This window comes from Eptatretus burgeri, chromosome 7, assembly GCF_056783735.1.
Source record: "Eptatretus burgeri isolate ZD-2024b chromosome 7, Ebu_testis_v1, whole genome shotgun sequence".
NCBI lineage: Eukaryota > Metazoa > Chordata > Myxini > Myxiniformes > Myxinidae > Eptatretus > Eptatretus burgeri.
Genome location: NC_140967.1, coordinates 13,170,908 through 13,189,221, shown reverse-complemented (window position 1 = coordinate 13,189,221; position 18,314 = coordinate 13,170,908). Strand labels below are relative to the sequence as shown.

Sequence of the window (18,314 nt, the reverse complement as noted above, 5' to 3'; positions counted from 1 at the left end):
AAAACAGAAAAAAACAGGATTATATATAATAAGTAAGGAAATACAAAATTTAATACAAATACAAAATTGATTTAACTATGGGAAGATGGGGAGGTGTTTCGTGCCATAATATTATTCTAAGATATATTTCTAATACATAAATGACAGCAAGAAGGCTTCAAGAAAATTATCATTTCTGTGTCCAAGCATACCTTCAAGAAAAGGGTATTCGGTATTTTAATAAATATGTTCTACAACATAAGAATGAGGTATTTTCAATAAAAGATTGGCATTATGCTGATGTTGATAAACCGACAACTTTAGATTTAATTAGAATGTTAAATAATGAAAAAATTATAAAGTTAAGAAAAGGTAAGGCTCTTTTGGAAATTCAAAAGAAATTTTATTGGTTTCCTGTTGTAAAAAAAATTATTTTGGATACAGGAATAAAAAGAAATCCTGATGAATATATGTATAATATTCTATGGGGTGTAAGCGATTCAAGGATAGTAAGGGATGAGGAAGGAGTTGAAGAAGAGAGGGAAGAGGAGGAAAAGGAGAAGGAGGAGAGGGAGAAGAAAGAGAAGGAGGAAAAGGAGAAGAGAGAGAAGGAGGAGAGGGAGGAAAGAGAGAAGAGAGAGAAGAGAGAGAGGGAGGAAAGAGAGGAGAGAGAGAGGGAGGAGAGGGAGGAAAGAGCGAGACAAAATAAATATCAAAATATGGAAACCAGTGCGATTCAAAAAAGATTGGTGGTATTACAGAAAATAACTCAACCCACCGAGGAGGAAAACAAAGAATTGACAAGTCTATTGGCAATATTTTCTTCAAGACTATTGACATCGTCAAGCTATTCATTTTAATTCAAGTTTTTTCTTAAATAAATGGAGGAGAGAGTGAAGGCATTTCTTAGGATTCTTTATGTTTTAAAAATTAAGATTCAAATGTGCATGTTGGAAACTAAAAGGTTTTTGCACTCTGCAGGACTTTTTCACATAAATAAATGAGTTATTGTCTCAAATGTAAAAAGAAAACTAATACTAAAAATATTTCATATATTAAAAGTAAAAATAACAGGGTTATCCAAAAAGGTATATGTTCGGTGTGTGGTTCAAAAAAAAATCAATTTATCTCCAAACACAAACTCGGAGGAGATATACAAAAGTTTTTATCAGGAAGTAAATTTACAACTACTGGAATACCAGGGGAATTACATCTTCCAGGGTATTCTTTCTGTGGTCCAGGCACAAACTTGGATAAAAGATTAGATGAGGCAGACAATCCTAAATCCTGGAGTCAGCCTATCAATAGAGTTGATGAAGTGTGCATGAGACACGATATTGATTATGGGAATACCACAACGTTGGAAGAAAAGCATGAAGCCGAAAGAGAAATGTTGTACAATTTGTCTCTGATACAAAATCCAACCTTGAGAGAAAAAGTTGATCGGTTCATTGTGAAGAAGATGATCAGTGCTAAATTGAAACTTGGGCTTGGAAATTCAAAAAACTTATAGGCTCTAATGATGCCATTAAGACTGAAGAGCAATTAGCTGATGAATTACATAAACCAATATTCACAAAGTTTCAGAGAAGGAAAGTTTATTCCAAGGAAGTAGATTATATCTGGTCTGCTGATTTGATTGAACTCAATAATGATAAGGGGTACAAGCATGCTTTAACCGTTATTGATTTGAGGAGTAGATATGCATGGGTTGTCCCTTTAAAAAACAAAACAGGTAATACTCTTATGTTAGCTTTTCAACAGATATTTAATAAAAGTAAGAGTAAACCTAAAAAATTGTGGACTGATGAGGGTAGAGAGTTTTATAACAAGACATTTATGAATTTTCTAAAAAATAACAGTATTACATTATACAGTACCTTTAATGAAGGGAAGGCAGTTGTTGTTGAACGTTTTAATCGTACCTTAAAAGAGAGACTATATAAAAAATTCACACAACTCGGTTCACAACAATGGTCATCTTTTATTCAGGATATTGTGGATAAGTATAATGACACGATTCACACGTCAACAAATATGAAACCATCAGAAACATTTACAAAATTAAAATATGAAAAAGAGATTAATGTCAGAAAACCTAAGTTCAAAGTTGGTGATATCGTAAGAATATATAGGTGGAAATCTCATTTTGAAAAAGGTTTTCCTGAACGATGGACGAAAGAACTTTTTAAAATTGTTGATGTAATAGATACGGTTCCTTGGACTTATAAGATATATGATTTGGAAGGGGAAGAGATTTTAGGTTCATTTTATTCACAGGAATTACAAAAGACAAAGATAAATTGAAATTTTTTGACTCCGCCCCCTTTTAACTCCACCCACACAAATCCGGCTCACACAAGCCCCGCCCACACAAACCCCACACAAACCCCACCACACACCCCTCACAAGCTCCAATACGTTGAAATTCTTTGACTCCGCCCCTTTTGACTCCACCCACACAAGCCCCGCCCACACAAACCCCACCACACACAAACCCCACACAAGCTCCACACACACACACAAGCTCCACCCATATTCATCATATTCACATAATTAGTGATTAGTTAATTAGTTCCCCACACACAACATGTTTATTTAATTAAAAAATTATCCACCCATCCACACAAGCTCCACTCATCCACCCATCCACCCATCTCTCCACCCATCCATTGATCCACACAAACCTCATCCACATAAGCTCCACCCACATAAAGCCCTGCCCACATAAGCCCTGCCCACATAAACCCCTCCCACATAAGCCCTGTCTACACAAGCTCCACACACAAGCTCCACCCACATAAACCCCGCCCACACACACCCCGCCCACACAAGCCCCACCAAAGCCCCGCCCACACAAGCTCCACCCACATAAACCCCTCCCACACAAGCCCCACCCACACACACCCCGCCCACACAAGCCCCACCGAAGCCCCGCCCACACAAGTCCCATCCCCCCCTCATCCCCCCTGTGCGCCCCCCACCTTTGACCCACCACCTCCCTCATCCCACCCCCCCACCCTTCCCCACACACACACATGGGAAGGGGAGGGATGGGATGAGGGGGTGATGGGTCATTGGGGGGGCGCACGTACCCTCCCTTCATGTCTTGATTCTTTTTTTGTAATTCAGAATCAAGTAATTGTATACAAAACAAATATAATTTATTAATATTGAAAATATTAAATATTCATTTGCGAGAATGTATAATCTTTCCCAGCAATCTTCTCCAGATGTCTTGTGATTTCGAAACTCAGACACCATATTCTGTTTTGAAACAAAAAGTGGATAATAATTAGGTTTTATAAAGATAATTACATGGTAATATGAGTAAGCCTCGTTGACCACTGAATTAACACACCAGGAGCCTGTCATCCTTTCAAGGTCAATAAAATGAATTCCAGTGTACTGACAAAACCACATCCAAACTAATGATGCAACCAACATTAGACGACATTCTAAAGAGAGAGTGATATTAATAATAATTCAGAAACATTTACCTCCAGAAAATCATGTGTTGTACAAGATTGCTTCAACAGCTGATGTTGTGTGATAGTGCTGAAAAAAATAAAAAAATAATAAGTCAAGGGTATAGATGAAGAGACAGACAGAGAGAGATACAAACAGACAGGGAAAGCAACACACACACACACACGCACACACACACATACGCACACATAGACACACATAGACACACACACACATAGACACACACACACACGTGTCTCACCATTGGTTTAATTCATTCGAGATCAGAGACCAGTCATTATAAATCATTGATCTCTTCAATAAGAGCAGAGAGAGGTAGGTAGAAAGACAGACACACACACACACACACACACACACACACACACACACGTGTCTCACCATTGGTTTAATTCCTTCGAGATGATAGGACGTGATAAGACTTCATGCCACTCATTGTAAATGTCTTTCAATTCTCTTCTAAAATCATTGATCTCTTCAATAAGAGTATTAATTTCATGCACCACGTCGTGATACGTAAACTCAATTTCTTGCAATGACCTGTCAGGGAAAAAATATATATATATTAGAATTATCATGATTTAATTAATAATCATTTGCTTCATCGTTCAAAGAGAAAACCATACACAAACTTACCAACTCTGTAGTGAGCTTTTGTCTTCATCGGAAGAAAGATCGCCCATGTCTCAGTTGTAAAAATGAAAATCCCGTCTGGCAGAAACTTTGTCTGGTGAATCACTTATAAGGCAACGACGAGGAAATTACCTAAGCATTGGGTGCGGCCACAGGAAATGACAGCTTGGAAAATAACTGGGCGATTGTATGAATCATTTACAAAACATACTTAAAATGGTTTTGATTCAAATGTTTTCAGTTCGTGTTCTGAGATAAAATATTGTTGTGGTTACCAAATTCGCAAACCACCATTCAGGTCCCTTAGGTGAGATATCTCGGTAAGTATATGTGTAGTTAGGCCCAAACCCATTGTCTAGAGGGAATAAATGTCATTCATGCGTGCTGCGACTCTTCAGGATAGCCGTTTTTCTTTTACTATCTTTATTTTGGACCAACCGCCATTATCACCACCGCCAACCGCGTCTCAACAGTCATCACAACATCAACCACCCACCGCGGCGCCGCTTCACCACAGCAGCCACGACCTTTGCCGTCACACCTCGCAACCGTCGCATCGCCACCGTTCTTGCGCTGCTTGTGGGTACCGGTATTGGACTCGTGCAGGGCGCGCGCCGAACAGCGTGTACAAAACCACGGACTTTCCGCTCCAAAAACGGATCAAAAACGATTCACGCCCACTTTTTCTCGGGCCAATGGGGAGCGAAGTGAAAGGTCGAAGGCAGGGGGTCAAAGGCGAAGCCACGGGGCTTATATAAGCGGCTTCGTTCGTCAGAAAAGTGTCGTCGTGTGCGTTGGAGTCGGTGTGTGCGTTGGAAGGAGTTCGCAGGAGGAAGAGTTCGGAGTTGGAGTCGGAGCGAAGAGGACGGAGCTGTGGAGAGGTGGCGGCGGCGAAGGCAGACGAGGGGGTGCTCGCGTCGGTGCCGGGAGCTGCACACCAGGGAGGCCGACGGTGCAACCTGGTCGAGGTGGAGACGCTCGTCGCGGGACCCGAGACAGAGTAAAAATCCTCCTTTCCCCGAGCATCAGCAACCCCCTCCTGTTCCCCCCCGCGCTGAGATAGTGCGACCAAGGGGGCCCCCTTCCCACCCCCTACCAGACACTGTCCGCGAGGCCCGCGGAGTTGAGGCACCACCGCCGCTCCGCGTCTCATCACCAGACGGGTAGGCCCGACACGGTCTCGGCCCCAGGCCCGCCTACCCCCTCATCCTGGAGGGTGGTTCTCTTTTCTTTTGCTTTGGGAATGTGTGTTGTCGGCGCCGTCTGTGAAGTAAAATTGTATAAGTGTTGCCGTGTGCTCGCGTAATCGGTATTAGATCTGCATTGTCGCATTTGCTTTTTGTCTTCTTCTTTTCTATGTGCTTTTGGTGGAATTGTATATGTGTGCTTTCCGTTCATCGCGAATAAATGTGCTTTATGTTGAACTGTTTTCCCGCTTCGCTTCGTCATTTCTTTCATTGAATCCTCATCTTGCTTCACGTAAAGGGTTGGTAGTGATAATTAATCGAACCGTCGAGGCCGACGATAACACCGCTCGGTTATCCCGATAGTACGGAACGGGTCGCTTAAGTGGCCCGTGTCCGAAGTCGACCTGCGGCGAGGTGCGATCGCCCGGTCTACCCTCCGTGTGGGTACTTAGGTAGGTCGAATTTGGCGAGCAACCCTATCCCACGCGGGGGCCGATTGGCTCGATCGCGGTGAGACCGAAAGGTCCACCCGTGATTGGTTCCCGGCGTTAGTCCGAGAGGGTCACGACTGGATTGTCCGTCCGGTGGGCGACGTTCCGCGATTCGAGTTACGTGGCCGTCCGCACGCCGGCGGGCGCGAATCCGTAACAATATAAACACGAGACCTTGTCTCACAGAATAGTTCCTATTTTTCACAGCATGACTGTCTAAAACCACACAGCACGACCGTGTCAAAAAACACTTCCTCATTTTCACGGCATGAACTGAAAACATTTGAAACAATTTACTATAATCTCAAAATGATATGTGGCTCGGGCGGTGGCCAGATGAGATCATTAAGAGAAGTTTATCATTTCGTAATGGCACAAAAGGGGTATCTTAAAAAATATAAAGATTCAAATGTTTTGTTTGTCAATATTTTAGATGGGGATTATTGTGCAAAGAAAATTAAGCTAGTGAAGGAATTTGAGAATGAACAAATCTTTATAGGTTCAATGAGTGAGCTGATCAACCTCCAGGTTAAAAGGGGAGACAAATAAATATACCTTGGGATAGCCTGGTTATATATATATATATATATATATATATATATATATATATATATATATATATATATATATATATATATATATATATATATATATATATATATATATATATATATATATATATATATATATATACAAAGCCTGGTGTTGGCTTAGTGGTTAGGGTGGTGGCTTGGGATCCCAGTGTCCCGAGTTCGAATCCCGCTCAGCTGCTGAATTAACACCAGGGGTTTGACTCAGCCTGTCATCCATCCGAGGTCGGCGAAATGAGTACCAGTGTACTGGGCCGGTGTATACCCCGGTTAGAATAGGTGTACCATATCCCTGTGTGTCGTCAGAGGCGACCAGGAAGGGCATCCGGCCATAAAACATTGCCTCAAGAAAAAGCCAAACCCCTGCACAGCAGGGAAAAACGGATAAAAAGGGGGTTTATTTTTAGGGGAAAAAAAAGGGAATTGCTGAAAATCCCCCATTCATTTACATGGGGAAAAGTGAGCTAGAACCAGTATATTCACCCTACTAACGTTTAAAGCCAGCGTACAACGACGTATGGCAGTGTTTTTCAGCGTGCTCTCAATGTTATCAAAACTTACCCATAACGTATTCAACGTGTGCCAGCGTTTCAGAAAAAAAAATCAAAAATCGGCATACGTTGGTTAAAACGTCAAGGTGTGACTGGGCCTTAAGTTTAAGGATGAGTTGGGTGGAAAAGTAATGAGTGAGTTTATTGGATTGAGAGCAAAGGCATATGCTTATAAGTATGGTGATCAGATTGATAAACGGTTAAAGGGAATAAAGAAATATGTAATAAAGAAATCAATAACTTTTGGAAATTAATATAATTGTTTGATGAATAAGAAAGAAGAATATAGGAAAATGAATACAATAAGAAGTTGTAAACATAACATATATAGTGAAGAAGTAAATAAAAAGGCATTAGGAGCCTTTGATGATAAGAGATTTATTTTAGCTAATGGAATAGATTGTGTTCCATATGGATATTGTATGATAGAGTGAATAGAATAGATTGTGTTTTAACGATGGGAAGATGGGTTAGGGTTTTTTAAGGGCTACCGCCCTATTTTTTGCAATATATAAATGGTCGAACCAAGTATTAATCAAACTAAAGAGTGGAGAAAATCTCAGTCTTGGTATATAAATGGAAAACATCATGAATGTGAAAAATATCAAATAAGTCTTATTGAAAAAATAACGAAAACAAAGGTAAATAAAACAAATAAGCGAATCAATTTAAAAACTAGTAAGTTATAGGATGTAAATAAAAAAATTAATATCGTTGAATGGACTGAAAACTTTGATGGTTATCAATTGAACAATGGAAAAATAATTTACTACAATCTCAAAATGATATTCAACTCAGGAGGTAGTCAGATGAGAGCATTAAGTGAAGTATATCATTTCATAATGACACAAAAGGGGTATCTTGAAAAATATAAAGATTCAAATGTTTTATTTTAAAATGTTTTAGATGGGGATTATTGTGCAAAGAAAATTAAACTATTGAAGGAATTTGAGAATGAACAAATCTTTATCAGTTCAATGAGTGAGCTAAAAAATATGCATTGGTTATTTGAAAAAAAGTGCTCCGAGACTAAAAGGGGAGGCTATTAAAATCTCCATTCACTTACATGTTTTGGATATTTCAACAGCAGAGAATTCAACAGGTTGGGATAAAAGGGGGGTTTATTTTTAGGAAAAAAAATATGAATCGCTGAGAATCCCCCATTCATTAACTTGGGGGAAAGTGAGCCAGAATCAGTATATTCACCCTACTCGTGTAGTTAGTCCTCCCCTCATGTCTCGTGGGTTAACGGGAGGAAGTGCATTGTGTGGGTCTCATAGATAGGTCGAATAAATATCTCTGATCCCTACTCCAACCCTTTCCTTCAAGCATGCAAGCACACATGCCATTCAATCGAAAATTGTTAATAGGCACAGCATGATGCCCCCCTGTGGCTTGGATCAACCACATCCCCGTTGCACACTACACAACCCACACATGGGAATCCCACACCATTATTTCATTCGAATCTGCGTGCCAATTCCCACAAGCACCTCACCTTACTTTGCACCTCGCTTACCAAATCTCAACACTTTGATCACAAACGCCTCCCAGACACGGGAAAAATATTCCAGCATCTCCTCGTACCTCTGTTTCGCTACAATTCGCCACTCTATTTTGAGGAGCACCACGCGGCATCAGGTTGTCCTCAGCGCCACATGATGCTTGACCATGCAACAGCTGTGTATAGCTCCACCACGTCTCACCGGGGACATCCCGGGTGCCATCCGGAATTGATACAGCCCGCATATAATTGCCAGACCACGGCAAGATCGGGGGCAACAAGAAGGGGTCATTAGAAGGGCAATCTGAGAGTTTGGTCCGAGGCCCGGGTGTGCGTTTTTACTCATGAGGGAGCCGGTGGGTGATGCGGAACGTCAGCTGCCATCAGACATTCAAACTGCACTCAGAGCAATTTCTGGGTGTGGGTGCCGGCTCGGGGATTATTCCCTATGTTAAAAGTCAGGAGCTCCGAACCATGCCAAAGCTGGGAGGCAACTGAACCGGTTTCTGGTCCCAGAGCCTGGAAGGGCGTGGGAAGGACCGCTGTGGACAAATAGAGGAATAGAGTTTGGGCCACAGCACATCACTTTCCGGTCATTGCCCCACCCTTCAACCAGGGCTTTCAAAATGGGTAGCACAGAGTCGTTAGACTCTCTTCTCTCTCTGTCTCACTCTTCTTCAGAGCATTATTGGTGTGTGATTGGTGGAACGTGCTTCTTCTTCTTCAAGAAGCTATTCTGAGGCGTTTGCCATCCTTTGAGACTCCCTGCCATGCTGTCAACATGCCGCCACCCCGTAAACACCATGAAGCCAGACAGACCAGTGCGGAGCACACATTGCCACAAGCACCGGTGAATAAATAAACAGGCGATAACATGCCATCTCACGAGGTGGGAATTCTCAGGCAGAGCATCCCACGGATGTACATGCTACATATACAGAGCCTTCCACAGCTAGGTTAGGGATCCTTCTCCTCATGCATCTCTTCTCCTCTCTCAATATCCACCCCTCTATCCTATCTTCTGTGGACCCATGAAGAAGAACGTTACCGACTTGCAATCCCATTTTCCTCTGGCATGACACCACACCCCCCACCCCGCACATTGCACTCCACCACACCTCCCACCCCCACATCTTTAGACACAACCAGTATTCCTCCCATCTACCTCTCCATAAGTGTTCTGGTTTGCGTTGGTCTGCCAACCGCACAAAGTATTGAGAGGTCGTTTACCTTCACCTGCTTTCTTTCTCTCTGGGCTATATAATCTTGTGTGTGTGTGTGTGTGTGTGTGTGTGTGTGTGTGTGTGTGTGTGTGTGTGTGTGTGTGTGTGTGTGTGTGTGTGTGTGTGTTATGGCTCCTGTCCGAGCATAAATTAAGATTGTTGAAGATATAACGGGATAACTCTGCTCTGAGTTTGTTTTTGTAAGTTGTCTTTTGCCACACGCAACAAATTCCTTGCTATCCCCTGCTGTACATAAAAATAAACCCCATTCAATGTGCCACATACGTTTCCTCACTTTACTGTAAATAAATGCTTTGTATAGAAATGTTCCCAGCTCGTTTTCGTGTTTTCTTCCATTGGTCTAGTATGGCCCGCACCCTCATTTAGCTTAGACGTTATTTCCCAACGATGTGTTTCCGAGCAGGTATGTGCTTGGCAGTTCGACTGGGCTGCATCTGATCTGGTAAGGTGATCCGGTTTGAGCAAGTGCGTACCAAGGGCGCGTTCCCCGGTAATTAGATCACGTGAGCATTTTAGGTAACCGGTTTCCATTTGACGGAGGACCCTAAGTCACATGGTTGAGTTATTGGCGTTTACAGTCAATTAGTGATCCGCAGCATCACAAAAAGTTATTCGTGTGCAACGGCCTGCAATTCCGGAGGAGTCTGGTGGGAACCCGAGGTAGTTCACACCTCGTGATCTTCGCCCCCGACCCCGGGTTTGCAACAATATGTTTACCTTTGAAATTACACCTCATCCCACCCCTGCACCGGTGTGGCATAAGTAATGGAAGTTGCCATCAGATGCTTTACTTTAATCGGGGGTCAGGTGAGTTTATTGTTGTACCATATTTGAAAGTGTAAAAATGGAGGTTGTGGCTTGCTTTTCATGATCACTTTTCCATTTGGCCACTCCCTGCTCCACAAAAAAATCTATAATTATCGATAATTGGGCTGGTCGGATTGCCTCGAGGTACGCACACTCTCCTCTAAGCTGTCTGGCCTGGGTTTGAATCTCGATACAACTTTATAACTGTTATCCTGGTGTTTCACAGGCAGGGTGGTTTGTCAATGTATGAGCTGTCCCTTGGATGGACGTTAAATTGGGTGTGCCAATTGTCGGCATTAGTTTGTTTACATTAAAGATCTCACGGTGTCCTTTGCCAAGAGTTGGAGTGCTATCACCGGCACCATAGCCAAATCCCAAATTCCTGCCCTGACTTCCTGAGCCGGAGTGGTGACCCGACAAGGATTGCAGCCTCAGAACTGCTTCGGCAGCACCAATGCTCTGCACTGTGTATGGGTCATGATGAAGAAAATGATGATTGATAATAAAATTGTCTCTTACATATGAAACAAGTTTTTATTGCAAAGTAAATAAAATAAACAAATGATTTTCTTTGTGCCAGTCTCTTCAAGATGCTGGTTTTGCTGAAGTTCACGTCACAGACGCGAATCAAAAAATGGGAAAAAGCATGAACAATTATTTGAAGTACATCATTGACAACCAAGCAGAGTTCGTAAAGGTATGGCTCAAAATCACCAGATATCTTGTGTGTGTATTATTTGAACCTTATTGTGTTTGGCAAGGCAATCACATTGCTATTTATGACAATCCTGACATTTCAATATGAAGGGCATCTCATGATTCCAACCTGGTGACTCTCCTTCGGTGCTTCAAAGATGGTTGTTTCACATATTATACCTCAGTTACAACATACTCCAGATTATTACAATCAGTTTTGCAGAATTACTGTCGTGTCTGTTGATTTTGGATAAATTATGTGTTTAACCGAGCTATACCAATTTTGAATGTGTCAACCATCAGTGGTTTTCTTGAACCAACGGACATGCTCGGATCATTAATTGATGCCATTCGAAAAGAGTGAAACTGAGTTGTATATCTTTACACAAACCAATTACACGATGATCTTGAAATTGCCCCGTGTAATCAGCGCAGGAATTTGGAATTTTCTCAGGGGACGAGTGCACAGCCCATGCTAATTATAAATCCAAGCTTAAATCATGTTCTTGGTTTTAAAATTATGAGTTTATTTTGTATGTTTTTCCACCAATGTAAAAAGCATCACTGAGTTCTTGGTTTCCATCAGGATTACATTTTTATAATAAGCAGATTATCGTCAAAACTTTTCATGAAAATATGCTAAAAATACAAGTGTTTTGACAGTGATCTTCACTATTTTTTGAAGGGGGGCCACTTTTGCCAATAAGACATTAGTGTGAGAGCCACCACACTGCCTGTAGGACTCCATTATGACTGCTACTCAGCCCCACCTCCACATACTCTTCTTCATTGTGGTTAAATGGAATGCAAGCACAATTTGTTGTATACGGCAACCATATCCTGATGTAGTTATGTTGCTTTTATTCTTTGCATTGGAACACTCATTTAAAACCATTGGGTCAATTTGATGGCATTTATAGCTGATTATGATTGGGAGTTTTCACTGTTGTGTATTATCGGCCGCACTTCGAGGCCGTACTTGAGGCCATGAGGATCAGCCAGTGGCTCGTGGTCTGTGCAATGAAGAACAGGTTGTATTGACAAGCACAGCCTCACAATTTTAATTTTATCTCATACAACTCTTTGGACAAATCTTTTTCAAGAGAGTTCGTCATTCTCTGATTGCCTTTCAGAAATATTTTCCACAATTTTACAATGACTCACTAAATTAAAATCTTGTGTATGATCAACGACACTTTATATCCCAAAAGAGATGATCACAGGGAGTCAGGTCAGAGTCATGTGGTGGGAGAGTCAGAAGAGAAGATCAGTCTTCCCAGTCATACCCAACTTCTCCTGGACTCTTCCATCTGCTTGGATATCAGCCAACATCAATGCGTTACTTAAAAGTTGCAAAAACTTGTCCCTTTTGTGACAGACTTCTCAGCTTACATCCAATCATCAACGAGGTTATAGAATCCATCATTGCAGTTGACATGAAATCTTTCCTTTTCTCCAACTTTCTTTCATGAAATCTTTCCTTTCCTCATCGCAGATCACTAGTTTGGATTCAGGTCACGTCATTCCACCTTGGACATGCTACTTCTACTCACCGAAACAATGGATGAAAGCTCTCAATGTCAGACGTGAGTTCAGGGCCATATCTCCAGACATATCTCATGCTTTTGATTCAGTCTGGCCCCCTGCCTTAAACTTGCTGCCGATGGCGTCCAAGGGCAACTCCACGCATGATTAATGACTTCCTCTACTGTCGCAGTCAATGTGTGTCTCTCAACGGAATTGCTTCATCTCATCTCCCTGTCCATTACCGGGGTGATAAAAAGCACCCAAACAGCAATATTTTTATTTTAACCGCCATGTTCTCTTTAAATCGGGCAGAAGCATTTAAAAATTAAAACCCATGCTATCTGCCTCGCAAAGGCCTGCCTGCATGCGTGCCACACCACGTATGTATTCCTTTAACCTACTCACATGAAGGCGTGCACAAACACCACCACGTCTGACATCCGCGTGTGCTGTCTACATACTTCTTTGTTTTCAGTCACTGCCAACGATTAATACATTGCAGAATTTATTAGTGTGTTTATCATAATATTTTGCTATGAAAGCAAATCACACAAAACTGGAGATGGCAAACTGCATACGTAATTTCCGAAAAATGGATTGCTGTCGACTCTGTTGTTGTGGCTTGTTAAAGTCATTCAGTTCTGGATTACAAAGTCATTCAGTTCTTTCACAAAAATCACAGTTCATGAGTCACTCAGTTTGATACTCATCACGCATGTGCAGCTACGCTCCTCGACTCACATGCTCGGACCTCCTCGACTCCACAGGCACAAATATCAACCGCCGCCTGAACAGCCGATCCAATCCACTGTGGCATTGTCCGAAGAAAGTTCATGGGCACAAAGATCAACTGCCACTCAAACGGCCGATCCCCTGCACCGGACCATGGGCCAAAGCAAATCCTCAGGCACAACAATCAAATGCAACTCCAACGGCCAATCCACTCCCCTGTACGGTGGGCCGAAGCAAATCCACGGGCATAAAGATCAATGGGTGCTCACACGGACAATCACACACCCAACCTGTCCACCGAGTTTCATTCAAATCCATCCATAACTTTTTGAGATATCCTGCTCACAGACAGACAAACAAACAGGGGTGAAAACATAACCTCCATTCATCCACCTTCAGTGATGCAGATAACAAGAAAATGGTTATAAATGGGAGGTGGAGAAACGAACAAAAGGAATTAATAACAATATCAACAACAACACCAAACTAATAATATCACCAAAAACACTTTCTCTCCATAAATAGTTACACACATATGAGATCCAAAACTGATGGCACCTCAACACAGGATGGATATAAAACACATACACTGAAGTTTTTTTTTCAGCACTAAACACCCACTGCTGCCACAGATCCTTTGGCAACTGTAATATGGTCTCGGCCCTCGGGAGACAGAACAGCAAAGTAGGCTTCAACATGCCCTGCCCTTGCCTCGCCCAGTGGACTGAAGCATGCCTCACCCATCCAAACATCCCTTTGTGATTTGTATCCCTCCGTATCTCATTGGGTGGTTATTGCACTATTGAATCATTCAAAATACTTGAACGGCACTCAGTGGAGTGCATACCTCTGTCAGGCTGACCAGTTTACATTTTGTATCCCACTGATATGCAGATCTGCATCTGGACATGAACCAAAATCGAATTGGCTTCTTGTCACCTGCCCAACTCCTCCACCTCGTTTTGTCATAATCAACCCCCAACCTTTTTGCAATATAATGATATATACATATTTATATATATATATATATATATATATATATATATATATATATATATATATATATAGATATGTTTATATATATATATATATTTATATATATATATATATATATATATATATATATATATATATATATATATATATTTATATATATTTATATAGATATATATATATATTTATATATATATATATATATATATGTATATATATATGTATATGTATATGTATATATATATATATATATATATATATATATATATATATATATATATATATATATATATATATATATATATATATATATTTCTATTTTTTTATTTTTTTTTTTTTTTTGTATACCTTGGTCGAGGCTCGTATGAGAGCGAACACACAACTCACAGCAAGGAGGCATGAGACAAGAGGGGCGGGAGTGGAAGGGACAAAACAGTGGGGAACAGACACATTAGGTGAACTGTGGAAGGGAGAGGGATGGGATGGGACGGGGAACATGGCGAGGAGAAGATGGACATTACAGGGACTTTCAGGAAGGAAAGCAGAAGACTTGAAGGAAGTGGGCTTGGGTGGAATAGCGGGGGTAGAAAAGATCGAGGACTTGGATGGGGGAAGATAAGAGGTGGTGGTGAACAGCTGTTTTGAAAGCCTGGAGGGAAGAATCATTACAAAAAAATTTCATTCTCGTATCAAGACCTGGATCCTCACCAAAATTGAATCAACTCGTCCTTGTCCCACACCCAACCTGTCCAACAAGCTTCATTTGAATCCATCCATAACTTTTTTAGATGTCGTGCTCACAGACAGACATGCAGACAAACAGGGTGAAAACATAACCAACGTCCACCTTCGGTGGTGCAGGTAATAAGAAAATGGTTGTAAATGGGAGGTAGAGAAAGGGGGAAACTTGAGCTTTGGGATACGTGGCCTCCTATTCTATATCAATTATACTTAGCCCATGTATGCCTATTCACAAAGTATGTCCTCATGAATATTCTGTACATTGACACAAATGCATAAGGGGATGGGTTTACCACTCATTCCCATTTCAATATTTTTCGAGCATATTTCCTTTGTTGAATACAATGTCATCGCATTAATGATGTAAGGAGTAGTGAACTAAAGGAGCTTATGATGGTAGAAAATTCAGGAATCGGTGGGGGTTGATAGTTGGATTGCGCTTTGCTTCTAATCTTCTTCTTTCGTGTGTAGCACATGGCTGCAAGTTGGCATAATTTTTTTCGTGGAGCAGTGCTGCTGATATAGGATCCCTGTACGTTACAGCAATAATTTGGAAATTAATCAAAGTAAAGGTGCTTATTTGGTTCCTCTTTGCAAAGGGCACTGTGATCTTTAATATCCAACAACTAAAGTAACCCGATGGACACCCAGTTATCGTCCATCTGAGGGACGTCCCCGACATTGATGCCTCTCCCGACCTGCGAAAAACCAGGATGACAGTTTATTATGGGCTGAGATTTGAACCCAGGTGAGACGGTTCATTTCCTTTTTTGACACTTTGCTGAAGTTGCCCAAGAACAGTTTGGCTTTTAAAAACTTGATTTTGATGTCCTGATTTTGATGTTCACAGGAGCAATTTGGAACTCAAAGAAGGAATTAATTTGTTGAAATGTCCTCCATCATTTAATGCAAAAAAAGTTATTAAAGAATGTTCCCTGGGCCCAAGCTGTTTCGACTTTTGGTTCAATTTCTCACTTTTTGTGGCAGGAAATTGGTGGAGGACAAAATTGTCAGCAAAGCCTTCATAAAGATTGCTTTGAGTCACTCAGAACAATTTAATGTTTTGGAATTTTACTTGTTTTTAAAGAATCGTTCATGAAAATATATTTAACAGCTCTCTACGTATCATTATTTATTTTTACCACCACCTCGACATGTTCATCTTCATTAATCACTTATTGGAAATTTAAAAAAAATGATTTTGACAATTTTTCACTTTGCATTCTCTCATTATGAACAACCTTTACTCATTGTATTGATGTACTTGAATCCTTTCATCCCCTTCTTTCATCGTCCCTTCCTCTCTTGCCCCCAGAATTTCTCACAGGCTGAGTATGATGACTTTGTACGAATCTGGAAATTCAGGGAAATGGCACTTGAGGCCAATTACTACAGTTGGGGCTTATTTGAAGGGAAAAAAAAAACTTGCTGTAAACAGACCTGTGTAGTCAGCAACACCTTGGGTAGTTACAGCTCGTGAAAAATAAAGACATTTGGATGAAACTTTCAGCAAAAATGGAGACGAAAATCGCACATTCCAAATATGTCCCACAATCAATCCAAAACTCACGACTTTACTGGGACTTTCAACGAAGTTCTCAAACTTCAGTATTTTACTCACTCAAAACTTTTCGTCGATTGTGCATCAGTAGATTAAACCTAATATATTGAACGTCCCAAGTTCAATGGTTATGGATTGTTTTGATTACATGATCCAGTAAAAGCCTTATTTTGATGTTTTAACATATTCCTCTGAAATTCTTCATTAAATGTGACATTTCATTTTGAGCTCGCATTGATATGGATTTTGAGGTGTGAGCAAAGGTAGAGAACCATTCTTGAATCCTTATACATATAGGTGATAATTGGTCATTTTGATTATCGTGTTCAATTGATGTTGAACTTTCACAGATCACAACGAATGTGGATAATTGTGTGATGGTGTTGTTCAAGTTGATTATCATATTGCATGCCTTAAGAGATTGTTGTGAATTCTGAAACGGGGAAACAAGATTTAATAATTATCTTCCAAGCACAATAAAAACATATAATTACCACTTTGAGATGGTTTATTTATTATTATTTTTACATTATTTTGTTTCATTCTCTTTAAATGATTAAGTTCATCTTGAGCCAGAGACATACTTTCCATGATGTCGTTTTTGTTTAGGATTCTCTGAAATCAAACATTTCATTAATTATTATTTTACTGCAAGATTAATGTTGTTTTATGTCCTGTTGAAAATTATTCCCTGCTTCAACATGGGCAAATATATCTTAAATGTCAAGACTTTCTGCCTTCATGATGTCATGTGACCTGATCTTGGTTAAGGTGGGTATTCACTTTCAAACCTTTACCCAACTCATTGGATGAAACTTGCGGGTTTGTATTGAGTCACCAAACTCGGTGGTAGTGATAAGAGCATCCTCTCCGAGTCTGGGAGTTCAGCAATTCAAACCCTGGCTGAGATATGCCAAAGACTTTTAAAATGGTACATGCTGTTTCCTTATTTACACTCAGCATTTAAAAGGATAAAAGCACAGAGAATCCCCATCGGTTGGCATCCATGGGGAGGGAGGAATTCCTCCTGAGGAAATGCCCCGCTGAGTGCAGTAACAAAAGTGGCGCCATTGTTACATCACAGCTGGTACTCAGAGTACCCTGGGAAATGTCAGCAATTCCCCCAAGCTCAGTGGTTGTGTTATGTGTATGTCTTGTCACTTTGCCCATGTGTTTGAGTGGAGGCTCCATTATGAGCTGAAGACCTTGTATAAAAGTGGGATATTTTCAGCCAATTTTTATTCTGCATTTCTCAAGAGGTTTTTTTAAACTCACCTGGAAGGAAAAAATTTCAGGTGAAGTATTAGTATCGTGTGGTGTCTGTTAGTGAGTGAGTTAGTAGGTAAACACTTGGAACTTCTTCTCCGAAACTACACGCACGATATCTATGAAACTTCACCATAACTTTCATCAATAGTGATGTAACAAAGATTGTTCACGGCATTAAATAAATCAGGGTCTAAAGGGGTCTACAGGGATGGAGGGGATGGGTACAGTGGATCCAGGCTTGACTCCCAAAACAGGAATTTGCCTTTCCTCGGAAACTACACACATGATTTGATGAAACGTGACTGCAATCTTCATCGCCTGTA

At 40.8% G+C, this 18,314-nt stretch overlaps 2 long non-coding RNA genes across 2 annotated transcripts; one reads left to right on the top strand and one right to left on the bottom strand.

Moving 5' to 3' along the window:
• Positions 1-3,080: 3,080 nt before the first annotated feature.
• Positions 3,081-4,353, bottom strand: LOC147022700 (uncharacterized). The gene is made up of 3 exons (XR_015059688.1): positions 4,102-4,353; positions 3,847-4,005; positions 3,081-3,537 (listed from the first exon to the last, which is right to left on the bottom strand). It is a non-coding gene; the product is annotated as an uncharacterized LOC147022700 (long non-coding RNA).
• A 4,974-nt stretch (positions 4,354-9,327) lies between these two features.
• On the top strand, positions 9,328-17,218 carry LOC147022699 (uncharacterized). The gene is made up of 2 exons (XR_015059874.1): positions 9,328-11,169; positions 16,477-17,218. It is a non-coding gene; the product is annotated as an uncharacterized LOC147022699 (long non-coding RNA).
• The last annotated feature ends 1,096 nt before the right edge of the window (positions 17,219-18,314 follow it).